Genomic DNA, 10915 nt, shown 5'->3' with positions numbered 1-10915 from the left:
GTCCTGTTGGACAATGAGCTCTGGGAGCTCTGGGGGGCTTTGGGGATAGCTTCTCGGAGCTATAAGCACTCATAATGCTTCTGCCCCACCCTTGTGATTATTGAGCTGGTTCGCCACTCATTTAATCTGTGCCCCGTATGCATCCTACCCATTGAGTTCAGGGCTCATGGGAAGTACCTCTCATTTGGCCAATGAGGTGTGGAAAAGCTAGAGACTATTAGCAAAGACTGATGGACGCATCAGAGATTGCCGTACTCTCTATCTAGGATGGCATGGTCCAACCACTTGATCTGGGATCAAGATTTGTGAGGTCTGGGACCTCTGGACTGATTATGTCAGTCGGGGAATGATGTCTTTGTGACTGACCCACTTCTGTTCTGAAATAAAGAAGCCAGCAAAGCAAGTTTCAGCGGGATGACTCACGATGTTAATTGCACTAATAGATGGAGTTCTCCCTAGTTGAGAGGGAGTGTTAAAATTGGACAACTAGGTCGAAACTCCATGTTCTGATGCTCAGATTAAGAGGCTAATATTTTTGTTGGATTCCTCTTTCTGAGAGGTGTAAAATCCATATAAAAATAGTCTTAATCCGATGAGCAGAACTTATATTTTGAACTTATTATTCTTAATAAATTATATGTGCAAGGTCAGCCAGTTTTGTAATGTAGGCTCACATGCCCAACAGATGTGTCACACACCCTCATTGATGGATATATATATATATAGGAAAAGTTGGAGAGAATTTGAATACAACACAACTCACATCTTCCTCTCTCAACTGACTTGGGTTGACTCATCTACTGGTTGGAGGGTTGTTGTGACACATGCTGGGCTGGCTGACCAAAGGAGACTTTGCTGGTTGAAGCATCCTGTTGACCGCCGAAACGAACACATTCATTTTTCTTGTTTCTGATTTGTCTTCTGTAAGATCTGCTTATATGTTCTATCTGCATTTTGCTTATCTACTTGTATGATTGCTGTGAGAAAAGTGAAATTGCTCTTAGCATAGAACATCTTCAAAACTTTACAGTATGGGAAATCATGGAAAATGGATGCTTGTAATTATGCATAATATTATTGTGACAAAATATGATAATTACTTCCCTGAAACCATGAGGAATTTGTGACCATGTTCCAGGGACATGGTGGACATGGAGAAACTCTTTTACGACTGAGAATTCCTAGAGTCCTCAATAGAGAGAGATCCTCGCCAACTTGTGTTAGAGCCTTGGAGGGAAGTGGGATAGACTAAGGTACTATGTGACAAAGAAGGGGCTCCTATTCCTTGGGTTGTATAGGTTGAAAGTGAAAGAGGGTTAGTGGAATGGAATTGCCATGAGAGTGTTTGGACTGTTGTGATATGCTAGCAAAATTGAGTTGTGTGAGAAGATTAGAGTCAACCATAGGTATTTTGTCCTTGTGAACCCATAGTCTCAGCTTGGGGGGTGGATTGTTGTAGAAAATTGAGTGCAACATAGTTTATGGTTGGGTGAAACATTTGATGTCTCTAGCTATTTGGTGAATTGTTCTCAAAAGATTCAGTGCTTATGGTTATTTATGTAAATGTTCAATTATCTTTGTAATGTTGAAAATGGTTGTTGTTTGATTGTATGCATGAGCCTTACACTATTATGTTGCTTGTATTAATTAAATTTATAATAGAATACTGAGGAAAATTATGGTATTAGAGTGAGGTAATGTGAAGCTCAGCTTGACTAAAAGGCTAGGCATGAGAAATAAAGGTATTAAAGCAAAGTATTGTGTGAGGTGGTAGGAATTTTGAAATACCCACTATTCTAGCAGTGTATTGGCGTGGTTGGCTATGCTGCAATTAATAGTAGTGTCATCATACTTGTTCATATAACATTCTATCATTTTTTGAATGGGAAAATATGCAAAGCACACATAAGGAAAAGAGGTGATTTCGTCATACTATAGTATCAACATATCTAGGTTAAGACGCTATTGGAATTTAGAAAGCCTCTAAAGCAAAGATAAAAAAAAACTAATAATAACAAAATGTATAGAGATTGTGTTTGTGGAGAGTACAATGCAGAACTTGTAATATCCTTCCCCTTCCCTAGCGCTGTGCAAGGGCTTAGCTTCTTTCTTGATTTCGCAGTGCATGCCATGGGGTGGAGACATATGAAGTGATTGCCATACTATCTGTATAGGGATTTAAAACAACATATGCACACTGTGTGTTGGATAGATTAATAAATGAAATATATTATTGATTGCACAGAGAGAAGAAAAGTGCATTATGCAGTCCAACAAATTATAGAGATTGTAACATTCATCCCATATAAAATGTACTAAATTTTAAATTGTATAAATGTTATGAATTAAAAGTTACATAACTAAAATAATAATAAATATATATATGTAATTAATTTACCAATCATCAAATAGATTTAATTAAGGATTGAATATTTAATAATGAATGGACATCGGTCCCAAAGGACGTGTCATATGGGGTTCGTGGTTAGTCAACTCCTATTAGATGAGCACCACCACAACCATGTAAACCATCAAGCCATTTTTCAATTATATATATATATATATGTTAAATTATGCTTTAATTTACTGAAGTCTAAAGAAACAACATACAAAACATACATTTTAGTGGTATCGGAGCCAACATATTTTGTTAGGCACCACACTCCACTTATCGTTGACCCGCATGCCATTTCCGTCTACCTCGCCGCTACAGCTCCACACCTTCCCCGCTGGTTCTTTCCAATCCTTTGCCGCTGCAACAACTCCACACCTTCCCCGCTGGTTCATTCTCGTCCCCTAGCTTCCACTCTGCTTACCCCACACTGGCTCGCATTAGGTTCGACTCCTGCTCTGTGCATCCTTCCTTACTTTTCTCCCCGCGTTCGTCCAACATCGGTCAATTGCATCAAACGTCGGTTCACGCCCTCATGCCAGCCCGACCTCATCGCTGTGTCATCTACAGTCTGTCGTTTTCCCGACGGATGGAGGGGTGTCATTAATATTCAGCCAACGTGATTCGAGACGTCGTAATGGTAACGATCAAATGACTATACAGAGATAAGTTATATGTAAGCCATAGTTTATATATATATATATATATATATATATATTATTTAAAAAAATTATTATTATTTAAAATATATATATATATATATATGATTTAAAAAAATATTATTATTATTAAAAATTGGGTCCAGTAGGGAGAAAACAGATAAAATGGGTTGCGATGATAATCAAATTTTTTTTTTAAGAACAACTCGATATGCTGCGGAAATGCCTTGACGATGTCGAAAGGAAGCAAAACAATTTTGGGAAGACTCAAAACAACATGGCACAAAATATATGAGACATAAAAGACATGGTGAGACAATCTAATAAAGGAGCCAATCCACCTTCAGCCACGCAAAGTCCCTGAACCCTCGGAAGGAGAAAATTCGCTAGATCAGGAGTTCTAGATGCACGAAAAGCTGTGAATTCCGCAAATACACTTTGAAGGAAGCCAATACTATACCAAATCTTCCAAAAGGAACCATCTTAAAATAAAAAATGAATTACCTAAGTATGATGGTAAGAACTATAAAGGTGTCGTCGTATGGGTAAATAAGATGGATGCCATTTTTTTAGCGAACCCCCCACTCGGCGAGCAAGAAAGGGTCATGACTGCATCCAACTACCTAGAAGCAGAAGCGTACGATTGGTTTTTGTGGTGGTCGTCTAAATGTACAGGTTGCTTGTTCAATTGGAAAAACTTTAAAAATACCCTGCTAAAAAGGTTTCATGACGAGGAAGATGGTGTCTACGAGAGATTCGTTCATCTAAAACAAAAAGGATCAGTGAGTGAATACACTCACGAATGGGAAGCATTAACAGTAAGGCAGAGATGGTTCTCAGATGAAGCGCTGTTAAAAATGTACCGTAAGTCAAGTTGCAACTAAGCGAATACAAAATGGAGTCCAGTTTTTATACAGTGCCCCTAGGAGGAGTAGACGTTGTTTTAGGGATACAATGGTTACAAACATTAGGCACATATTCAACAAATCACCAAACGCCGTTCATTAAATTCAACAAATTGGAAGGAAGGAAATATAAGCTGTTTGGATTTCAAGCTCCACCAACTCAAGTCATCTCCGCTCAGCAAATGAAGAAACTTATTCACAAGGGAGCACCAACATTTGTCACACAATGTCAGCAATTGGAGTTATTATCGATAGAAGGGACTCATCAATAATAAGAAATTTCATCTTCATCCAGAAATACGAGAAGGTTTTTCAAGCTCTGCCAATGAAATTACCCCCTGAAAGGCAAATTGAGCACATCATCAAAGTCAAACCAGACTCAACACCGGTAAATGTTAAATCGTATTGTTATCCCCTTCACCACAAGACAAAAATAGAATGATTAATACAAGATCTGTTGAATCATGGAATCATTACGAAAAGTAGAAGTCCTTACACTACACCCGTAGTATTGGTTAGGAAGAAGGATGGGTCCTTCTGTTTGTGTATGGATTACAAAGGGTTAAAAAAAATCACTATCAAATATAAGTCTTCGATTCTGTTCATTGATGAAATGTTAGATGAACTACACGGTGCATAATACTTCTCAAAATTAGATCTAAGATCAGGGTACTACCAAATACGAGTAAGACTAGAAGATGTTGAAAAGACAACATTCAGAACTCACGAAGGGCATTATGAGTTTAAAGTTATGCCATTTGGTTTAACAAATGCGCTAGCTACCTTCCAAGCAACCATGAATGAACTTTTTCACCCATATTTATGGAAGTTTGTATTAGTTTTCTTCGATGATATTCTGGTCTACAGTAAGACATGGAAGGAACATCTCAAGCATCTGGAAGAAGTATTACATGTATTGGAGAAGAATCAATTCTACGCCAAGTTATCAAAGTGTACCTTTGGGCAAAAGGAAGTTGAATACCTAGGACATGTTATATCTAGGGAAGGAGTCAAAGTGGATCCCAACAAAATCAAGGCAATCAAAGAATGGCCCAAACCCAAGAACATATCCAAGCTAAGAGGATTTCTAGGGCTAACTGGGTATTACAGAAGATTTATAAAAAACTATGCACATCTGACAACACCCCTGACCAATCTGTTAAAAAAGAATGCTTTTCAGTGGAATGACCAAGCAGACAAATGTTTCGAGAATTTAAAGGGAGTAATGTCAACCACACCAGTGCTAGCGACTCTTGACTTCTCCAAACCGTTTGTAGTCGAATGTGATTCTTCAGGATTTGGAACTGGAGCCGTATTAATGTAGGATAACCACTTGATAACTTTTGAAAGCAAGAAACTTAATAAACGAGAAGGTTTGAAATCAACATACCAAAAGGAGATGCTTGCCATCATACATGCTTTAACAAAGTGGCTCCAATACTTTCTTAGGAGTAAATTTTCGATCCGAACCGACCACAATAGTCTTCAATTCTTACTTCAACAAAAGACATTATCAACCGAACAATAGAAGTGGATGGAGAAGCTATCAGCTTTTGACCTAGAAATATTGCACAAGGGGAAGGAGAATGTTGTAGTTGATGCACTCTCACATAAGGATAACAACAACACAACATGTGCCCCCATGATAGTTGTTCTAGAATGGCTGGACGAAATACGAGCCGAATATGCCAAGGATGAGGATTGTGACTTTATGATTAAAAACATCAATCAATATACCAATTTCAAGTGGAAGAATGACATAATATGGTACAAAGGTAGAATTTACCTAGCACCAACATCCAAATTTAAGATGAAGATTTTAAAAGAACCTCACAATTCGCTTGCGTCAGATTCTACACGACTTACTACAACACTGGACAATGATTTTATTGGAAGGGCATGAACAAGGAAATTCATAAATATGTGGTTGAATGTGATATTTTTCAAAGGAATAAGAGTGAAAATATTCCAACCCCAAGTTTGTTACACCCGCTACATATTCCCAGCTAGAAATGGGAAGAGATTTCAATGGACTTCATAGAAGGACTACCTGTGTCTGACGGTAATGATAAGATATTTGTAATAGTCGACATACTAAAAAAAATTGACACAACTAAGCAAATTGCGGATATGTTTTGTAAAAACATATACAAACCACATGGTTTTCCCAAGGTCATAGTAAGTGATAGACATGCAAGGTTTAAAGGTAATTTTTGGAAGGATTTCTACCAACAAGCGGGGATATCCCCCTCAACATGAGTTTGACCTATCACCCTCAGACAGATGGCCAAACTGAAGTTGTAAATAAATGCTTGGAAACATATCTTAATTGCTTAGTCACTGACAAACAAAATCGATGGACCCAATGGCTACACCTGGCGGAATGGTGGTACAATACCACCTACCACACGTCAACTAAGATGGCACCTTTCCAGGCCTTATATGGTTATGAGCCACCCACTAGGTGGAAGGACTTTGCACTACTCGATTCTAAAGTTCCAGTAGTAAAAGACCACTTACAAGAAAGCCAAAGAGTCATTAATTTATTAAAAAAAAATCTAACTATGGCATGTAATAGAATGAAACAACAAGCCGACCAACATTGCACTGAAAGAGAGTTTGAGAAAGGAGATTGGGTCTTTGTTAGGCTCCAACCTTATAAGCAATTGTCATTAAAACAACAATGGAAAAATAAACTATCACCTAAATATTATGGGCCATATCAAATAACCAAAAAAATAAGTAGCGTGGCTTATAAACTTAAGTTGCCAGACAATTTTCAAATCCATAACACCTTTCATGTATCAAGTCTCAAGAAAGTACTAGGGAAAAACCAAATAGTTCAAACAGAAATACTGGAAACTGATGAAGAAGGAAGAATCGTCTTAGAACCAGAAGGCATACTCGCTACCTGAGAAAAAGTATTACGATCCAAGACAATTAAGGAGTTCCTCATCAAATGGAAGAAACTACTGGAGGAAGACTCATCTTAGGAGTCAGAACATTTCCTTCAACAATAACCTACCTTACCTGTGCTTTGAGGACAAAGCAATTTTTTAAGGGAGAAACAATGTTATGAATTAAAAATTACATAACTAAAATAATATATATATATATAAATATATATATAAATATATATATATATAAATATATATATAAAATTTACCAATCATTAAATAAAATGAATTAAGGATTGAATATTTAATAATCAATGGACACACATCCTTGTCATATAGGGTTCGTGGCTAGTCAACTGCTATTTGAGAAGCACCGCGGCAACCATGTAAACCATCAATTCATTTTTCAATAATATATATATTACTTACATAAGTCAAATTATGTTTTAATTTACTAAAGTCTAAAGAAACAACGTACAAAACGTACATTTCAATAAAATCAATAAATATATAACATATATCTATTTTACTTGTTTGTGAATCTCTCTTAATTGTTAAATAAGATAAATCTATATTAATAAGAAAGTTACTTCAAAGAAAAAACACCCAAATACATCAACAATACATTGGAAAATTAATTAGAATACTCAAATACATTGTGCATAGTATATTTATCACTATCTCACATTCTTTCTATCCATTAAATCATACACAATACCTTAAAATAATTAAATAATCTAACTACTTAATAATGATAATTAATGTTAATATTATTTTATATTATATTTATATTTATAATATATCAGGTAAACACATTATTATACAATAGGACCAGAGTAGTCCCTCACATGTTTTGTAATTTTAAAATGTTGTACATATAAAATAGCCCTTTATGTAATTCCAAAATGCTATAGAAACGATCTTATTATGCCTTACAATGAGATTTCCTTATATTCAGAAAACTAAAAATAAATATATAAAATTTGAAGGGATTAAAATGATTCTATTCATTTAACAATAAGATGACACTAATTAAAATGATTCTATTCATGTTTATGGCTTGCAACACGAAATAGAGACGTTGATCAACAGTGATATAAAAGCTATTTGCGTTGCAATCATGATGCAGTAGCAAGCTGTCTATCAGTTGTCCTTTAGAAATTCCGGAAGTGATTGTTTAATTGCGGACCATTGAGAAAATTTGGCTCTCATAAATAAAATCCGGTGGAATGAGGAACTAAAAGATGGTGGAATGAGGAACTATGTGCTGCTTACGTTATTCAATTATGCACTCCGATCTTGGGCAGCCAATATGAGGATTGTTTGATGCCATCATCAACTGAGCAAACATGTTAGAATAAAGTTCAGGTTATCCGATAAATTATAACCAGACATTTAGAAACTATATCGGAGGTTTCGAAAGGGAAGGAAAGGCACCCAACAAGGAAAGCATAATTGAGACCAACTATTTGTAGGTTATGACCCTTATATTTCCTTATTGAAGTTAATATCTTTTAAATGTGGTATGGTAGTATTTTTATTATAAACCAGTGTTGGTAGTATTTTTATTATAAACTATTGTTGTATGATAGTGGAGAAAAAATAAATTTAATATAATTAAGTATATTGTCTGATTTTTATTTATTTATTTATAATGGTTTATTGTCAAAAATTTATTATTTACTCATAATTAATATAGAGGAAAATTAACAGAAAATTAAATTTCCATTTATAAAATGCAAATCTCCACATTTACTAACTATATCTAATCCATTAAATATGAAATCATGCCATTAAAAAGATTTACATTTTATTGATATACATACAAATGATTAAAATGCTTGTGATTGTCAAATTATCTATTATGGAAGACACATAATTCTTAAGTTCATGATGCATTAACACTTCGAATAAAAAGTGAATGTTTTGAAGACAAAGCATATTCCATTGACATTGTTCTACATTTTAGTGCACTGAATCTATGTAGGGAGTATATTGACATAGTTATAATAAAATCGACATATTATTCAATAAGTTGAGTATAGTCTTATATTTAGGTAAATAATCTTGCTTTTTTCCTTTTTTAATATAGAAGAAGAGATCAATTAACAATGAGAAACAATTGTAAGAAGTTTGAAAAAGAATTTCATTCAAATAATCTAATGTCAGAAAACAAATTCTAGATGTATATGTTTTTATCCTTGTTTTGTTGAATGAATCAGAGTTGAACACTGAACACAAAAGCTTGAGAACTTCATTCCAAACGCTGCAATTTATACATGAAGGGAGTAAGAGATTCTATAGTGAATCTGCTGACTGTCAACTACTCCTGCCAATTATTAATTATGATTTTTCTACCACTGACTAGGGAACAATCATTGTCTTTATTCGCCTGCACCTTGTTGAAATATGAACATGCACGATTATTCTGACCCCTCCCCTTAATCACAACCTATATGTTAACTCACCTACTGGTCTAAGTCTCAACTAGGCTTACCACATAATTAGGATTTTCTACAACACACTACAAATTTCAAATTTAGCCTTTCCAAGTGATTGGTGAATATGTCAGCCATATTTTCATTTGTATTACAATATGTTAAGTCAATTTATTTTGATTGCACTTTTTCTCTTACAAAATGATGTTGTGTGTCTATATGCTTTCACCTTGCATGATATACAGGATTATTTACTAATTTGATAGTGCTTTGATTATCACATCTGATTATGTAGGTGCTTCTTATGTTTCTCCAACATCTTTAAGTATCCTTCTAAGCCACATTTCTTCGCAGGTAGCACTACTTAATGCTTTTTACTCAGCTTCAGTGGATAACAAGGAAACAATTGGTTGCTTCTTGCTACTCCATGATATTGCTCCGGAACCTATATTGAACACGTATCCAATAGTAGATTCATGTCATCTAGATTTCCAGCCCAGCCATAATCATAATAACTTGCCAACTCAACATCAAATTCATCAGTATACATAATACCAAAATCAAGTGTTCCTTTCAGATATCAAAGGAATTTCTTTGCTACTTTCTAGTGGCTTTCACAAGGCTTAGCCATGCACTGACTAAGTATGATGACAAAATATGCTATATCTGGCCTAGTAGTGGTGAGATAGTTCAGACTTCCTAGTAGTTGGAAATACAAGGTTCCATTCACCTCTTTGTTTCCATCATCATTGTACAATTTGACATTCTATTGTAAAGAAGTAGATACTTCCTTACATTCAATCATATTAAACCTTTTAAGAATTTTCCTTATATATTTGCTTTGTGTGATTAGTGTCTTGCCAGATTCCCTCCAAACTTCAAGACATAAACAATAATGCAATTCCCCAAGGTCCGTCATCTCAAATAACTATGACAACTGAATTTTAATTTCTTCAATCAACTTGGATGCATTTCATGTTATGATAAGATCATCAACATATACAGATATCAAAGCAAAATTCCCATCTTCATCTTTCTTGATGTATACGCTAGGATCATTTTTGCTTATCATAAAACCTTTCTCATAAAAGAAAGAACCAATTTTCACATACCAATATCTTGGTGCTTGTTTAAAACCATATAAAGCTTTATTTAACCTGCAAACCAGATGTTTCTGTCTCTGTTTTACAAACCCTTCAGGCTAAACCAAATAAACCTCTTCTTTTAACTCACCATTCAAAAATGTGGATTTGACATCTAACTAATGCATTTTCCAGTTATGTTTTGTAACTAATGCAATCGTGATTCTAGTTGTGTTCAACTTCGCTACAGGTGCAAAAATATCTTCATTATTAATTCCATTTTTTTGTGAATAACCTTTTGCAACCAATCTAGCTTTATACTTATCAATACTTCCATCAACATTAAACTAGGATTTATACAACCATCTCGATCCTATGGGAACTTTATTTTTAGACAATTCTATTAAGTCCCATGTATCATTCTTTATTATAGAGCTATATTCTTCATTCATTATGTCTCTCCATTCTTCATATTCTTTAGCTTCTTCATAACTTGAAGGTTCTACAACATTCATTACAAGAGACATTAATGCACAATCTTT

This window comes from Pinus tabuliformis, chromosome 4_2 (assembly GCF_031772625.1).
Source record: "Pinus tabuliformis cultivar Carrire ecotype Pingquan chromosome 4_2, CPIR1, whole genome shotgun sequence".
In the NCBI taxonomy this organism is placed as follows: domain Eukaryota; kingdom Viridiplantae; phylum Streptophyta; class Pinopsida; order Pinales; family Pinaceae; genus Pinus; species Pinus tabuliformis.
Note: the sequence above shows the minus strand (reverse complement) of the source record.